Below are 17,532 nucleotides of genomic sequence, written 5' to 3' on the forward strand. Positions count from 1 at the left end.
GGTGGCCGCCATGTTGGGGAACCTGGAGCTGAAACTGCTACAGGGGCTTCACCACTGGGTCCTTGCTGCTCGCACAGGGGCCTCGTTAAAGGACCACGAGGGACAGACTCCCCGCAGTCAGGGCCACTGGGAAATCAGGACGTAATGGACCCTTTGGAAAACCTAGGCCCGGCTGAGGAAAGAGGAGGGGCTGGCACCTGTAATAGCGTCGTGGACCCACCTTCCCTAGATATGGAAGGGTAAAATTGAGAGTGGGGAATAAGTTACAGGGAGTGGCCTGGAAAGAAAAAAAAAAAAACAATTTTCTGTATCTTTATAACTTTCCTCACCCTTTTTGGGAGATGTGCCCTGGCAGGTTCAGCCTTTTGTTAAGAGAAATAACTGCTGGCCAGGTGGTGGTGGAGGTGACAGAGGTCCCAGGTGGGCCCAAGGCAAGTACCCAGGCTTTGTCTTTAGCACAGTTGGGAGCATTAGCATAGTTGAGTACAGTAATTGCCTGAAGCTGAGAAAAGAATCCAATTGTTATTTATTTATTTATTTTTGCATATCCCAGGGGTTGAAATGTTTAGGTTATGTATATTTATTGCCTTTGTCCTGCCCAAATCAGAGCTTTAGGCGGGTGCATACCCCAGACAGTGCCCAGCCCAACCCATTAGGTGTGAATGGAAACCATCCATTAAAAGCTCTGTGTTTCTGCTTATGTTTAGGAAGATGTGGATTTTCATATGATAGTCTGCCTTTTTCCTCCCCTTGCTGCCAAAGGAAGTGAATCTCTTTCCCCATGACCATGGACTTGTCCTCGTACTTCTGATTCCACCTCCTGGATGAGGGCTGAGTTTCCCGTATCACAGCCACAGTGTAACGGGCAGTCTCTTGCAGACAGGATCAAGTTCCTGATTACTGGGTACTAAAACAAAGCGAGGAAAGGTAACACACGTGCACGGCAGTTCAATCTTGGTGATTTCCTATCGCTTCTGTCAAAGAAAGTCTGGGTCACAGACCACACACCCTGCCATGCTGTGCATGTTCTCCTGTCGTACAGAGCCTGGCGACCCCCACTGGGGATCCACAGGCTAATGCGGCCCTTATCCTCTGTAGCTGGGTGACCTGGTCCGCATTGGTCATGTACTACAGTTGGCGAACATTCCAGAGATGCCCTGATCTTTCCCCTCCACTTCTATGAGCCAGTTTACCTCCTCGTGAAAGCCACATGCCTACACACATATGGGGGTCTACGTTCCGCGGGCCCGGCTGTCCCAGAGCGTTGGTCCGGGCCAATGGAGCACACAGAGACCGCCACACTCACAGCTTTGGGAGGGGGCGCGAGCAGATCCTGTAGGTTGACATCCTGACCGGTGGATTAGTGGAAAGAGAGGTCAGTTGACGGGAGGCTCTGCACACACGAGTCTGCGGAGCAGGACTTCAGGAATGTCAAGAGCGTGAATTCCGGGGCCAAATGAATGGTCTTTAGAAACCATCGAGTATGTGTGAAAGAAAAGAAGTGATGTGCCGGGCCTTGAGGCTTCCTACGATGACCTTGCCTAGCACTGAACAGGCAGCAGAGCTGCAGGCAGGTGGGAACTGGCAAACGGCACGACCCCCAGCAGTGGCCGTCCAGTAGCAGGGCATAGGGAGTAAAGGTCTGGGGGAAAGTCCTGTGTGCCCAGCACTATTCACATCGTTTCTGGCCTTGGCAGGGCTGGCGGATGGGGTAAATCCGGGAAACTCGAGGAGGAAGGGGGCTGGGACGAGTAGTATGGGGAAAAAAGGTGGGGAAAGGAGGGGAGACCATCACTGAACCCAACAGTGGTGACATTTACACAGAGTCACCCAACCTTATTGCTGGCAAGTACCTGGGCAAGCACAGGGAGGACACCAGGACAGGTAGGAATAAAACAGGAAACAAGGGATATTTGGAGGCATTGCCTTAAGGCTCCTAGGAATTTTAGGCAACCCAGCCTAGCAAGGAGAAGTCTGCAGAGGCTCAGACCATTGCTCCCTTGGCAATGAGTCTTGGAACACGAAGAACAGGCCTCGGCAAGAATACACTCACTGACACCTTGCAGGCAGTAGGGCAACGGGCAAAGAAGCAGAAGGGAACATTCCCACACCCCCATTCTGTGGCACCCCAGTGCAGGCTTCCCATAGTCCCGCCCTGACATGGCAGCCACCAGGCTTTGCTGCCGTGGCTTCTTGTACGGGATGCGCCAGGCATCTGGCTGTCCACCCAGACCTGCGGCCTGTCCCTAGTGCTCCAGGGTTAATCCACCATGAGCCAGGCTTCCGCCAGGCCTCCAAACAGCTCTGGTCTGTCCCGGGTCCCATCCCCTGTCCCTGCTGGACCCCGACCACACTGCCAAGCCAGTCCTACCCAGGACACTCCAGGCGAGGCTCCGCAGGAGCGCCAGACAAGTTCCTCTGGATGGAAGTGTTCCACCAGGAATTCGGGCCTGCCCTTCACCCACGTACACTCCCTCCACCCTCTGCTGAGGACAAAACATCAACGGCTGTCCTATCTGGCTCCACCATGGCGGATGCCACCCTCTTGCCCATCTTGAGGAGGAGCCATCCCACTGCCCTCAACCTGTCCTCTCTGGGGGTCCCCTTCACCTGCCTTCCTGAACTAATGTGAAGAGGTCACCTGCGATCCCCCTAGCGATGCACCCGAAACTACCCAATCCCTACCTACACCGTGACCACTGGGGCCCCTTGAGCCCTCAGGGACAAGTTCCAGACTGGGAACAGGGTTGGATGTTACCTCACACCCTGCCAGCCAGCAAAAATTCTCAACTGTGCACTATCATAGGTCACTCAAAGGCCATCTTGAGCAAAGGGTAGAGGGCGACCGGTGTCCCCTCAGCCCGTGCAAGGGAGCAAAGAATCAAAACAATCCGTGACTCCCTGACAGTGGGCACGAGCAGCGGGCCCTTCTCACTCTGGCAACCCATGGTCTTTCAGGCATGCGTAGGTCAGACAGGACCAGAGCCAGGTGCCACCTCTGAGATACTTGTTCTCCTTGCGCATAGCCGAGGTCCGTATCAGGACAGCTCCCACCAGGAGGATTCCAGTGCGAAACATAAGGGGTGTGTGTGCTTCTGCGGACTCATGTGTGTTATGCGAAACAATTAAGGCAGAATGTTTGGGACTTCTTTCCCGGGAGTGTATATTCTCATGGACAACTTGTCATTCGCTTGTCTAGTCTGATTACAAAACAGAACACCCCCAATACGACTTCAAAAATCACACTGCCCAGGAACACGACTCTGTAAAATAGACACAGTAAATAGAAGGAACAGTGTACAGCCCTAAATAGAAGGAACAGTGTACAGCCCAGCTGCAGCTTCTGTGCCCATCACCCCTCCTTGCTCCCAAACAATGTGTGTGGTATGTGCCACAGCAACCTGTTTTCTCCAGTCTCTCTGTTTCTCTCTCTTCACCCCCATCTGCTCACTCCCTCTCCCTGTCATCCTTTCTCTCTCTCTCTCTCTCTCTCTCTGTCTCTCTGTTCCATGCCCCACTCTCACTGCCCGTGTGTGTGCATGGGTGCAACTGCGCACCTTCTCTTTTTTCCAGGAGCACACCTAAAGGTACTGCCCCCAAATCAGGACAGATGCAATAGAACGTGTTAGAAATCATCCCAGAACACCGAGAGGTATGAGGACACATGCAGAAGAGCCCAAGCCCCCACGTCACCACCTCCACGGATGGATGCTGCTGCCTCAGCCAACAAAGTTATCCCGAAAACCCCATCCTTGATGGCGAAAGCCAAGGCCAGCTAAGTGACAGTTGGAGGTTATCCCCTTCGTCCTGGGAACGTTGCACACACACACCAGCCCAACTGTGTTGTGGTGGAAGTGTCTTCACAGTCAAGGTGCACACAAGCATGCAAGGGTACACAATCTTCGTAACCTTTTGGACTCCAAGGAAGACACCCTTCTCCCCAAAAGTCAGGCCTTGGAGGCTGAAACACCTTACTCTGCCTCAGTTCGCTCCCTCCCTTGAGAAAGACATCTCACCTGTGACCCCAGGAGGGTCTCCTGGGTCCCTTCCCACTCCTGAATTCTAGAAAGTGGGGTTGAGCAAAACCTGCTTGGAAAAGCACCTCTCTTCCATGGAAAACTGGTTCTTCAAGTTCTAGGGAGGAGAAGAAAACACAGGAAAATGCCCAGGGCCTCTGCCTTGTAGATGGGTTCCCACAAAGGGACATGTACTCCAACCTGTATCCCCGGAAACCAAGTCTGACCCAGCCTGATGCACCGCATGGGGCCATGTAAGGACATGGGGCTGAATGCCAGGGTGAAGGCGCCAGGGCCCACCACCGTTCGCTGTGCTGCCTCAGCCTGCCCTGCCTGTGGCTCCTGCCACTCGGCAGTCTCTGCCCGGACCCAAGGTCCCCGTCCTTCTGGGCGCTCCTCAGTCCCTGCACTTCAGCAGGCCTAGCGGGGCACCCTTCCTGCCCCGTGGAAACCCAGAGCCTCCCTTGTCCCAAGCTTAGCGGCGTAGTCATCTGTCCACTCCTGATGACAGACCAAAGACCCGAGTAACCCCGGAGCACACTAGCGGGCATGCTGCAAGGCCCCGAGCCACTGAAGACCACCGGGGGACGGGCACAGCTCAAAGACAATAGCCGGTGGCTGGGGACCTGGACAAAACAGAGAGGGGGAGCAGGGCTGCACTCTAGGGCAAGTGGCTTGGTCCTGGCTTTGCATCAGTTGAGGCTCCCCTCAACGGCCGGCCTGGGTCCGGGCCCGCCCGATGGTCTAGGGCTTGGCACAGGCCCGATCCTCTGCCTTCTTCCCTGGCCGGACAGGGAGCATCTCAGCCCTGTCCACCATGGCCGCCATGGCTGCTGAGACCCTGGGCTGGGAGATCAGCCCTTCATGGGGGTGCAACGAGAACAAGGGGCCACCTGGGCCGACCCGCCCCTTGCTCCTAAGGGAACGGGCACCAGGCGATCGGAGAATAGTCTCGGGTACCGAGCTGTCAGCCTGAGCCCGGGCTCCCCGGTGCAGGCTCCGCTAGTCCCGCCCAGACATGGCCGCCACCAGGCTCCGGTGCCGGGGCTTCCTGTGCAGGGCCCGCCAGGCGTCTGGCTGTCCACCCCGGCCTGCCGCCTCTCCCTGCTGCTTCCACGGCCCGACCCGACCCGGGCCACGCATCCCCCAGGCCTGCAGAGAGCTCTGGTCTGTCCGGGGACCCGTCCCCTGTCCCTGCTGGACCCCGACCGCTCTGCCAAGCCACTCCTGCCCAGGAAACCCCAGGCAAGGCTTCACAGGAGCACGAAACAGGTTCCTCTGGGTGGCAGTGTTGTCCCACGAATCTCCACCTGCCCTTCCCCCAGGTCCACTCCCTCCGCCCTCTGCTGAGGAAAAAACGGCAACTACTGTCCAATCTGGCTCCAACATGGCGGATGCCACCCTCTTGGCCATCTTGAGGAGGAGCCATCCCACTGCCAGGATCCTGGTCTCCCTGGCGTCCCCTTCGCCTGCCTTCCTCAACAGAGTTAAGAGTTCACCTGCGATCCCCCTGGCAATGCACACCAACCTACCCAATCCCTACCTACACCATGACCACTGGGGCTTTCTTGAGGGACAAGATCCAGACTGGAACCAGGGCTGGCTGCAACTGTAGCCACCTGCATGCGGGCAGCAGACATCCAGAGCTGGGCACTCTCACGGGTCAGACAAGGCCATCTTGACCACCAGGTCGAGGGCGCAAAGTGTCCCACGGGCCCGAGCAGGAGAGCAAAGAGTCATGAGAAACTGTGAGCCCCTGACGGCCGGCGGGAGCACCGGGCCCCTTCTCACTCTGGCAACCCGCGGGGGCTCAGGCGTGCCTAGGTCAGCCAGGCCCAGGCCCAGGTGCCACCCCTAAGACAACCGTTTCCTCACGCCGACCCTAGGTCCACCTCCGCACATCTCCCACCGGGAGGCTGGCCGTGCAAAGCACATACAGGTGTGCGTGCTTCTGCGGGCTCGTGTGTGCTACGCCGGACGAGGACGAGGCGGAAGTGTTTGCGCCTCTTTCCCCGAAATCGCTGGCCGTCTTCGGGCACAAATTACTGTCACCGTGTCAGGGCACATTCCAAAGAGGAATAACCCCCACAAGTGTGCAAAGAACACACTGCCCAGGAACACTGCTCTGTAGAAAAAACACGGTAAACACAAGGGACACGGTACAGCCAATCTCGCGGCCTCCCTGCCCACATCGCCAACTTGACCTTAAAGTGTCAGTGAAGGATTCCCTGTCATTCACTTTGCGTCTCCCTACCCCGTGTGTGTGTGTGTGTGTGTGTGTGTGTGTGTGTGTGTGTGTGTGTGTGTGTGTGTGTGTTTATCTCTGTCTCTCTCTCTGTCTCTCTCACCCCCCCATCTTCCCGGTCATCCTGTTTTCTCTGTCTCTCTCTCCGATGCCCCACTCTGTGTGAGCCTGTTGCGGGCAGGGTGTGTGCGTGTGTCTGTGTGTATCTGTCTGTGCGCGGAGGAGCACCTCCTGTTTCCTCCGGGACCGCACGTCTAGGTATTGCCCCAAAACAGGACACACGTCATTATATGGGTTACCTGTCATTCAACTAGACCGAGAGGCGTCAACACCTATGCAATGGAGCCAAAGCCCCAGGCCACCACCTCCACAGATGGCCACTGCCACCTCCACCTCCGCTGATGCCCGAAAACCCCGTCCCAGATCCGCCAAGCCACGGCCAGCCAAGAGAAACTGTGATGCTATCCTCTTCGTCCCCGGATGTTGGGCCCGTGCGGCACAGCCAAACTGTGCCTGTCAGATTTCATCGCAGTCCGCCAGGACTCAGACACAGAGAAGCACACACTCCTTGGTGGCGACCTGTCTGCATTCAGGAGGCGCGGGAAGGGAGGACTCGCCCTGGGGACCTTTTCTCCTTTCTGTACGGCCAAGACGACGCCCTGCTCCTGAGCAGTCAGGCCTCAGAGCCCCAGCACCTCACTCCTCCCCTGAGAAACCACACCTCCAACCTGTGACCTGGGGAGGGTCCCCTGGGCCCCTCCCACGCTTCCATTCTGCAAGGCAAGGCGGGGCTGAGGGACCCCGGCTTGGACAAGCGCTCTCTTCCCTAGGAAGACGCCTCTCAAAGTTCTGGGGCCGAGGAAAACACACCCCCGTGGCCCTGCCTCTGCCTTTCCAGATGTGTTCCTGCAACGGGACACGTTCCCTAAGCTCCAGCCCCGCCAATCAACTTGGACACGGCCATATCCTGCCCCCCGGGGCCCAAGGGAGGGAACGAAAGGGATGCCAGGGTGAAGGCAAAAGGGCCCACCACCGTTCGCGGTGCTGCCTGAGCCTGCCCTGCCTGTGCCTTCTGCCGCGGGGTCCGCTATGCCCGGGCCAGACCCAACGGCTCCATCATTCTGAACATGGATGCTCTTGGCTTCCTCCTGCACTTCACCAGGCCTAGCGGGGCACCCTTCCTGCCCTGTGGAAACCCAGAGCCTCCCTTGTCCCAAGCTTGCCGCCGTAGCCATCTGTCCACTCCTGATGACAGACCAAAGACCCGAGCACCCCTGGAGCACACTAGCGGGGACGGTACAAGACCCCGAGCCGCGGATGACCACCGGGGGACGGGCACAGCTCCAAGACAACGGCCGGTGGCTGGGGATGTGGACACCACAGGGAGGGGGACCAGGGCTGCACTCTAGGGCAAGTGGCTTGGGCCTGGCTTTGCATCAGTTGAGGCTCCCCTCAATGGCCGGCCTGGGTCCGGGCTTGCTGGGTCCCCTACGGCCTGGCCAGGTCCCGCCCCTCTGCCTTCTTTCCTGGCCGGACACCGAGCATATCAGCCCTGCCCACCTCGGCCACCATGGCTGCTGAGACCCTGGGCTCGGAGATCAGCCCTTCACAGGGGTGCACCGTGGACAAGGGGCCACCTGGGCCGACCTGCCTCTTGCTCCTAAGGGAAGGCGCACCAGGCGAACTGCCAACAGCCCCGGGTACCAAGCTCTGAGCCCTGAGCCCGGGTTCCCTGGTGCAGGCTCCGCTAGTCCCGCCCAGACATGGCCGCCACCAGCCACTGGAGCCGGGGCTTCCTGTGCAGGGCCCGCCAGGCTTCTGGCTGCCCAGCCGGCCTGCCGCCTCTCCCTGCTGCTTCCACGGCCCGAACCGCCCTGGGGCACGCATTCCCCAGGCCTGCAGTGAGCTTTGGTCTGTCCGGGGTCCCGTGCCCTGTCCCTCTGTACCCGACCGCACTCCCAAGCTCTCCCCAGGAAACCCCAGGGAAGGCTTCACAGGAGCGCCAGAGAGGTTCCTCTGGGTGGCAGTGTTGCCCTACGAATGCCCGCCTGCCCTTCCCCCAGGTCTGCTCCCTCCGCCCTCTGCTGAGTAAAAAACGCCAACCGCTGTCCAATCTGGCTCCAACATGGCGGATGCCACCCTCTTGGCCATTTTGAGGAGGAGCCATCCCACTGGCCTCAGCCTGTCCTCTCTGGGGGTCCCCTTTACCTGTCTTCCTGAACAAACGTGAAGAGTTCACCTGCGATCCCCTTAGCAATGCACCCGAACCTACCCAATCCCTACATACACCGTGATCACTGGGGCCTCTTGAGCCCTCAGGGACAAGTTCCAGACTGGGCACAGGGTTGGATCCCAACCCACTCCCTGCCAGACAGCAAAAATTCTCAATTGTGCACTATCATAGGTCACTCAAAGGCCATCGCGACCAACGGGTCGAGGGCAACCGGCATCCCCTCAGCCCATGCAAGGGAGCAAAGAATCAAAAGAAACCGTGACTCCCTGACAGCGGGCATGAGCAGCGGGCCCTTCTCACTCTGGCAACCCACGGTCGTTCAGGCATGCGTAGGTCAGACAGGACCAGAGTCAGGTGCCACCTCTGAGACACTTGTTCTCCTTGCGCATAGACCAGGTCCGTGTTAGGACAGCTTCTACCAGGAGGCTTGCAGTCAAAACACATAAGACGTGTGTGTGCTTCTGCGGACTCATGTGTGTTATGCGAAACAATTAAGGCAGAATGTTTCCGAGTTCTTTCTTGGTTGTGTATATTCTCATGGACTACTTGCCTTTAGCTTATCTGGTCTGATTAGAAAACAGAACACCCCCAATATGTGTTCAAAAATGACACTGCCCAAGAACACGACACTCTAAATTAGACACAGTAAATAGAAGGAACAGTGTACAGCCCTAAATAGAAGGAACAGTGTACAGCCCAGCTGCAGCTTCTGTGCCCTTCACCCCTCCTTGCTCCCAAACAATGTGTGTGGTATGCGCCACAGCAACCTGTTTTCCCCAGTCTCTCTGTTTCTCGCTCTTCACCCCCATCTGCTCACTTCCTCTCCCGGTCATCCTTTCTCTCTCTCTCTCTCTCTCTCTCTCTCTCTCTCTCTCTCTCTCTCTCTCTGTGTCTCTGTTCCATGCCCCACTCTCACTGCCCGTGTGTGTGCACGTGTGCAACTGCGCACCTTCTGTTTTCTCCAGGACCACACCTAAAGGTACTGCCCCCAAATCAGGACAGATGCCATCCAATGTGTTAGAAATCATCCCAGCACACTGAGAGGTGTCAGAACAGATGCAGAAGAGCCCAAGCCCCCACACCACCAACTCCACGGACGGATGCTGCTGCCTCAGCCAACAAAGCCACCCCGAAAACCCCATCCTTGATGGGCAAAGCCAAGGCCGGGTAAGTGACAGTTGGAGGTTATCCCCTTCATCCTGGGAACGTTGCACACACACACCAGCCAAACTGTGTTGTGGTGGAAGTGTCTTCATAGTCAAGGTGCACACAAGCATGCAAGTGTACACATGTCCACCTCAGGGTATCCCTGGATTCTTGTGGCAGGGAGGGACATCTCCCCTTTAGGACCTTCGCAACCTTTTGGACTCCAAGGAAGACACCCATCTCCCAAAAACTCAGGCCTTGGAGGCTGAAACACCTCACTCTGCCTGGGTTCGCTCCCTCCATTGAGAAAGACATCCCACCTGTGACCCCAGGAGGGTCTCCTGGGTCCCTTCCCACTCTTGAATTCTACAAAGTGGGGTTGAGGAAAACCTGCTTGGAAAAGCACCTCTCTTCCGTGGAAAACTGGTTCTTCAAGTTCTAGGAATGAGAAGAAAAGACAGGAAATGGCCAGGGCCTCTGCCTTTGTAGATGGGTTCCCGCAAAGGGACATGTACTCCAACCTCTATCCCCGGAATCCAAGTCTGACCCAGCCTCATGCTCCCCATGGGGCCACGTAAGGACATGGAGCTCAATGCCAGGGTAAAGGCAACAGGGCCCACCACCGTTCGCTGCGCTGCCTGAGCCTGCCCTGCCTGTGGCTCCTGCCACACGGCAGTGTCTGCCCAGGGCAGACCCAAGACCTCCGTCCTTCTGGATGCTGTTGGGTCCCTCCTGCACTTCAGCAGGCCTAGCGTGGCACCCTTCCTGCCCTGTGGAAATCCACAGCCTCCCTTGTCCCAAGCTTCCCACCGTAGCCATCTGTCCCCTCCTGATGACAGACCGAAGACCTGAGTACCCCCGGATCACACTAGTGGGGACGGTGAAAGGCCCCAAGTCACCGAAGACCACCGGGGGATGGGCACAGCTCTAAAACAATGGCCGGTGGCCGGGGAGCAGGACAGGATAGGGACGGGGAGCAGGGCTGCACTCTAGGTCAAGTGGCTTGGGCCTGGCTTTGCATCAGTTGAGGCTCCCCTAAACGGCCGGCCTGGGTCCGGGTTTGCCGGGTGCTCTAGGGCCTGGCACGGGCCCGGGCCCACCCCTCTGCCTTCTTCCCTGGCCGGACACGGAGCATCTCAGCCCTGCCCACCATGGCCGCCATGGCTGCTAAGACCCTGGGCTGGGAGATAAGCCATTCACAGGGGTGCCCCGTGAACAAGGGGCCACGAGGGCCGACTCGACTCTTGGCCCTAAGGGAATGGGCACTAGGATAACTGCCACAGCCCCGGGTCTCGGGCTCTGAGCCCTGAGCCCGGGCTCCCTGGGACAGGCTCCGCTAGTCCCGCCCAGACATGGCCACCACCAGCAGCTTCCAGTGCCGGGGCTTCCTGTGCAGGATCCGCCAGGCGTCTGGGTGTCCACCCCGGCCTGCCGCCTCTCCCTGCTGCTTCCACGGCTCGACCCGCCACGGGCCACGCATCCCCCAGGCCTACAGAGAGCACTGGTGTATCCGGGGTCCCGTCCCCTGTCCCTGCTGCACCCCGATCACACTCCCAAGTCACTCCTTCCCAGGAAACCCCAGGCAAGGTTTCGCAGCAGCACCAGACAGGTTCCTCTGGATGGCAGTGTTGTCCCACGAATGCCCGCCTGCCCTTCCCCCAGGTCCACTCCCTCCGCCCTCTGCTGAGGAAAAAACACCAACCGCTGTCCAATCTGGCTCCAACATGGCAGATGCCACCCTCTTACTCATTCTGAGGAGGGGCCATCCCACTGCCCCAAGCCTGGCCTTGCTGGTGTCCCCTTCGCCTGCCTTGCCGACCAAAGGGGAAGAAGAGTTCTCCTTCAGTCCCCCCAGCAATGCACCTGAACCTACCCAATCCCTACCTACGCTTTGACCACGGGGCCCGCTTGAGCCCTCAGGGACAAGATCCACATGGGGCACAGGGTTAGAGCCAACCTCAGCCTTTGTAGGGTAGGAAACATTCTGACGTGGGCACTATCACAGGTCACTGAAAGGCCAGGTCGACCACCATGTCGAGGGGGACCAGTGTCCCAGAGGTACCTGGCAGGGAGCAAGGAGTCAGGACACACTCTAAGCCCTGGACGGAGGGCTCTTCTCACGCTGGCAGATCCGGGACCTACAGGCATGGCTACATCAGTCGGGACCACAGCCGGGTGCCACTCCAAAGACACTGTTCTCCTCATGCCAGCCCTAGGTCCATCTCCAGACAGCTCCTACCTGGAGGCTTGCTGTTCAAAACACATAGAGGTGTGCGTGCTTCTGCACGTTCTTGTCAGTTAGGCCGGATGTGGACAAGGACAAGGCAGAATTGTTTACATTTTCTTGCCGATATATGGGGGTATGTTCTAATAGATATCTATTACTGTGTCAGCACTGATTAAAAAGAGGAGTACCCCAAACCCATGCAAAAACGCCAACCGCCCGGGAAGACTTCTCTGAAGTGGCCATTGGCCATGTTTCCCCCTTACCTTTAGCTCTGTATCTGCAGGTGGCCCCGTCCTTCATCCTCGTTCGACACTGTGTTGACTCCAAACCCACTCATCCCCAGGAAGCTGCAAAAAAGGAGGTCGCGGAATTGGTAAACATAATTCTCTAGGGTCAGCTTGACTTCTACAGAAATTACAGGGTGAAAACTAACCCTACTGATTTCTTGGCAATTGCCTGAAATCATTTCGGCCTGTACTCAAGAAGCAGCTCTCCCGGAACTATGTATCCTGAAATAGGGGAGACCTTACTCTCGGCTTTCTGTTCAGTGACAACTGCAACCAGCCAACCTTGGGCGTCTATCCTCTCACAACTTCCGTCCTGGTATTTGTTCTGTGTGACTATGGAATTAGACGCCAAAAGATCCAATTGAGGCAGTTTCCTCCACCCCATGTGAATGGACTAAGAGACCCTCCAGGGACTGGCAGCTCATCCGGCAAGGAAAGGAACGGGAAGCAGGTATGTCCAGTCTGGCTGCACACAGATCCACCACATTGACTCTCCAGGGAGGAGGGCAAATCCTTCTTGGGGGTGGCTGCGTCCCCATGTACAAGGCAGCTGGTTTCAGGGCAGACACAGACACTACTCCATGCACCTGTCACTCACACATCCTCACCCTGTCAGAACTGGGACTTCATACCCACATCAAGGCCAGATCTCTTTCAAAGAAAGGAAGATGGGAAGAGGAAAACAAGAAAGAAGTATCCAAAATGAAGAGACGTGGTAAACTAATGATCCTGCTGCTATCGGGAAGACACCTGATCGGCCCGGGCATTTGAAACAGGGGAAATGGGAAGGATCTGGCTGGATGTTGAGTCTGCACACACGTGCAAAGGCCGAGGGACGTGTGTTTTGTGAAGGGAGCAACGCGCAAGAGTGCATTCCATATGAGCCTTGTGGGTTCAGAGTGAAGGCCGAAAGCTGACACACTTCCACGTTGTCCTTCACTTGCACAAGCCACTGGAGGCCAACACACAGGAAAAAAGTGACAGCTACCTGTCACTTTAGGGATGGAGGTAAGAGGTGTAGACGTTTGGTATTAGACATCACACAATGGAGAAGGCTATGTCTTTAACCGGGAGAAATCTCTATCCAGAGGCATATGACCAAGGTTGTCATGGGAGAAAGAAAATGGGAAAGGAAAAGGGAAAAACGTACACGTATTTAAGGCAGAGAGCTTGCGTGTGTACGCCCGCACGAATGACTGCATGAATGAGTGTGTGGGGGTGAGTGGACAGCACGGCCGCACATCCATGTAGAGTTTGCCAGGAGGCGCTGCAGAACCAAAGGCCCCGTCTGAGGTCACCTACCTGCCTAGAACCACCGGGCTCTCCTCCTGAGCCTTGGAAACCCCAAACTGGTCTACTCAGTGGGGAGTGACTACCCGAGTCCCTGTGGCTGACCCAGGGCCACATCCTTCCAGTCTGGTCCCACCCGTGGCCCCTGGCAATTCCTGCTGCTCCCATGGTGGCCTACTACTGCTCCTGCTCTGGACCCATCCTAAGGCAGTTTGCCCCTGGAATGGACTTGCCTTGGTGCCTTGGGGCGAGACCTGGCTCCCTGAAGACAGAATACAGGTAACCACTGGAGCATAACAGGTGAAATCCAGACACTCAGCCCATGTCAGTGTATGAGTCAACATTGCCTTAAGAGCAAGCCTCCTGCTCAAGAGGAACCCTGTAATACCCACAGGTGTGACCAGAAAACTGGGTACCTCATTATAGTACATTCTGGCTCCAAGCTCTGAGGGGATGACATATCAATGGATAAAGCCATACACCCACACCTTTCCATAAACATTTTCACACATTTATATTCCACACCTAGAGCCTGACAAAAAGACACACCTATTCCCTCAACACCTGAAAAGAATACACTGGACCCTTAGGGCTTGAATCCATTTTGGGCATTCTTTGGTGTTTTTTCACCTAGAAAGGGTGGAGGGAGAGGCCGAGGAGGCCAAACTATAGACATTTCTGGAGCCACAGTGCCCCCATGCGGAATCCTTTTGAGTGCTTCTTCCAGCTAGTCTCTGTGTACAGTGACGCAAGGGCTCCGGGAGAAGGAAGGGTAGGTTTGGGCAAATCAGGGAATTCTGGGGCTGCACCCGAGGACTCCACCGGGGGACTCCAGGTTTACTGAGCAAGAGAAGGAGCCAGGCTGGGCTACCAACGAGCCCCTGGCTGCTAGGCCTGCCAGGCTCGGGAGGCGGTTGGGTCCAGTCCTCCGTGGCCGCCATGTTGGGGAACACGGAGCTGAAACTACTACAGGGGCTTCGCCGCTGGGTCCTTGCTGCTGGCACAGGGGCCACATTAAAGGACCACGAGGGACAGGGTCCTGGCAGTCAAGGCTACTGGGAAATCAGGACCTAACGGACCCTTTGGAAAACCTAGGCCCGGCTGAGGAAAGAGGAGGGGCCGGCACCTGTAATAGCGTCATGGACCCACCTTCCCTAGATATGGAAGGGTAAAATTGAGAGTGGGGAATAAGTTACAGGGAGTGGCCTGGAAAGAAAAAAAAAGAATTTTCTGTATCTTTATAACTTTCCCCACCCTTTTTGGGAGATGCGGCCTGGCAGGTTCAGACTTTTGTCAAGAGAAATAACTGCCAGGTTGTGGTGGAGGTGGCAGAGGTCCGCAGGTGGGCCCAAGGCAAGTACCCAGGGTTTGTCTTTAGCACAGATGGGAGCATTAGCATAGTTAGGTACGGTAATTGCCTGAAGCTGAGAAAAGGATCCCTTTTTTTTTTTTTTTAAGCATATCTTAGGGGTTGAAATGTTTAGGTTATGAATATTCATTGCCTTTGTCCCACCGAAATCAAAGCTTTAGGCCAATGCATACCCCAGACAGTGCACACCCGCACCCATTAGGTGTGAATGGAAACCATCCATTAAAAGCTCTGTGTTTCTGCTTATGTTTAGGAAGATGTGGATTTTCATATGATAGTCTGCCGTTTTCCTCCCCTTGCTGCCCAAGAAAGTGAATGTCTTTCCCCATGCCTGAAGGACTTGTCCTCGTTCTTCTGATTCCACCTCCTGGACGATGGCTGAGTTTCTGGTATCACAGCCACAATGTCAGGGGCAGCCTCTTGCACACAGGATCAAGTCCTTGATTACTGGGTACTAAAACACAGCAAGGAAAGGTAACACATGTGCACGGCAGTTCAATCTTGGTGATTTCCTATCGCTCCTGTCAAAGAAAGTCTGGGTCACAGACCACACACCCTGCCATGCTGTGCGTGTTCTCCTGTCGTACAGAACCTGGCGACCCCCACTGAGGATCCACAGGCAAAGGTGGCCCGTATGCTCCTTAGCTGGGTGACCTGGTCCGCATCGGTCACGCACTACAGTTGGGGAACATTCCAGAGATGCCCTGATCCTTCCCCTCCACTGCTGTGAGCCAGTTTATCTCCTCGTGAAAGCCACATGCCTTCACACATATGGAGGTTTACGTGAAGTGGGCCCGGCTGTCCCAGAGCGTTGGTCCGGGCCAATGGAGCACACAGAGACCGCCACACTCACAGCTTTGGGTGGGGGCACGAGGAGATCCTGTAGGTTGACATCCTGACCCGTGGATTAGTGGAAAGAGAGGTCAGCTTTCCAGAAAGGCTCTGCACACAGGAGTCTGCGGAGCAGGACTTCAGGAATGTCAAGAGCGTGAATTACCGGGGCCAAAGGAATGGTCTTTACAAACCATCCCGTAGGTGTGAAGGAAAAGAAGTGCCGTGCTGGGCCTTGAGGCTTCCTATGATGAGCTTGCCGCCGTAGCCATCTGTGCACTCATGATGACAGACCAAAGACCCGAGAATCCGCGGAGCACACTAGCGGGGACCGTGCAAGGCCCCGAGCCACCGAAGACCACCGGGGGACCGGCACAGCTACAACACAATGGCCGGTGTCCGGGGACGTGGACTCAACACGGAGGGGGAGCAGGGTTGCACTCTGGGGCAAGTGGCTTGGGTTGGCTTTGCATCAGTTGAAGCTCCCCTCAATGGCCGGCCTGGGGCCAGGCCCCGCCGATTGCCCTACAACGCGGGCCAAGCCCAGGCCGGCCCCTCTGCCTTCTTCCCTGGCCGGACTTGGAGCATCTCAGCCCTGCCTACCACAGCCGCCATGGCTGCTGAGAATATGGGCTGGGAGATCAGCCCTTCAGAGAGGTGTCCCGTGGACAATGGGCCACCTGGGCCGACCCGCCCCTTGCTCCTAAGAGAAGGGGCACAAGGTGAACTGCCCACAGCCCCGGGTCCGGAGCTCTGAGCCCTGAGCCCGGGCTCCCTGATGCAGGCTTAGCTAGTCCCACCCAGACATGGCCGCCACCAGGCTCCGGAGCCAGGGCTTCCTGTGCAGGGCCTGCCAAGCGTCTAGCTGCCCAACCGGCCTGCCACCTCTCCCTGCTGCTTCCACGGCCCGACCCGCCACGGGCCACCCTTGCCCCAGGCCTGCAGAGAGCTCTGGTCAGTCGGGAGTCCCGTCCCCTGTCCCTGCTGGACCCCAAGCGAACTCCCAAGCCACTCCTCCCCAGGAAACCCCAGGCAAGGCTTCCCGGCAGCACCAAACAGGTTCCTCTGGATGGCAGTGTTGCACCACGAATGCCCGCCTGCCCTTCCCCCAGGTCCACTCCCTCCGCCCTCTGCTGAGGAAAAAACGCCAACCGCTGTCCAATCTGGCTCCAACATGGCAGATGCCACCCTCTTGGCCATCTTGAGGAGGAGCCATCCCACTGCCCCAAGCCTGGCCTTGCTGGCGTCCCCTGGCCTGTCTTCCTGAACAGAGCTGAGGAGTTCACCTGCGATCCCCTGGCAATGCACGCCAACCTACCCAATCCCTACCTACACCGTGACCACCGGGGGCTGCGGGAGTGACTAGATCCAGACTGGGCACCGGGCTGGCTGCAACCACAACCGCCTGACCGCCGGACAACAGACATCGTGACCTGGGCACTGTCACGGGTCAGACAAGGCCACCTTGATCACCAGGTCGAGGGCGACCAGTGTCCCACGGGCCCAAGCAGGAGAGCAAAGAGTCACAAGAAACTGTGAGCCCCTGACGGCCGGCAGGAGCACCGGGCCCCTTCTCACTCTGGCAACCCGCGGGGGCTCAGGCATGCCTAGGTCAGCCAGGCCCAAGCCCAGGTACCACCCCTAAGACAACCATTTCCTCACGCCGACCCTAGGTCCACCTCCGCACATCTCCCACCGGGAGGCTGGCCGTGCAAAGCACATACAGGTGTGCGTGCTTCTGCGGGCTCGTGTGTGCTACGCCGGACGAGGACGAGGCGGAAGTGTTTCCGCGTAGTTCCCCCGAAATTGCTGGCCATCCTCGTGCCCTAATTACTGTCACCGTGTCGGGGCACATTCAAAGAGGAATAACCCCCACAAGTGTGCAAAG

At 57.2% G+C, this 17,532-nt stretch overlaps 1 long non-coding RNA gene across 2 annotated transcripts in view; it reads right to left on the reverse strand.

Annotated features, from left to right (window-relative positions):
* LOC123628541 overlaps nucleotides 1-17,532 on the reverse strand; it is a 71,219-nt gene that overhangs the window by 29,971 nt on the left and 23,716 nt on the right. For both annotated transcript variants that reach the window (XR_006731692.1, XR_006731691.1), the window contains one exon: nucleotides 12,131-12,214. This is a non-coding gene — a long non-coding RNA (uncharacterized LOC123628541). The remainder of the gene's footprint in view (nucleotides 1-12,130; nucleotides 12,215-17,532) is intronic.

This window comes from Lemur catta, chromosome X, assembly GCF_020740605.2.
Source record: "Lemur catta isolate mLemCat1 chromosome X, mLemCat1.pri, whole genome shotgun sequence".
NCBI classification, from domain to species: Eukaryota; Metazoa; Chordata; class Mammalia; order Primates; family Lemuridae; genus Lemur; species Lemur catta.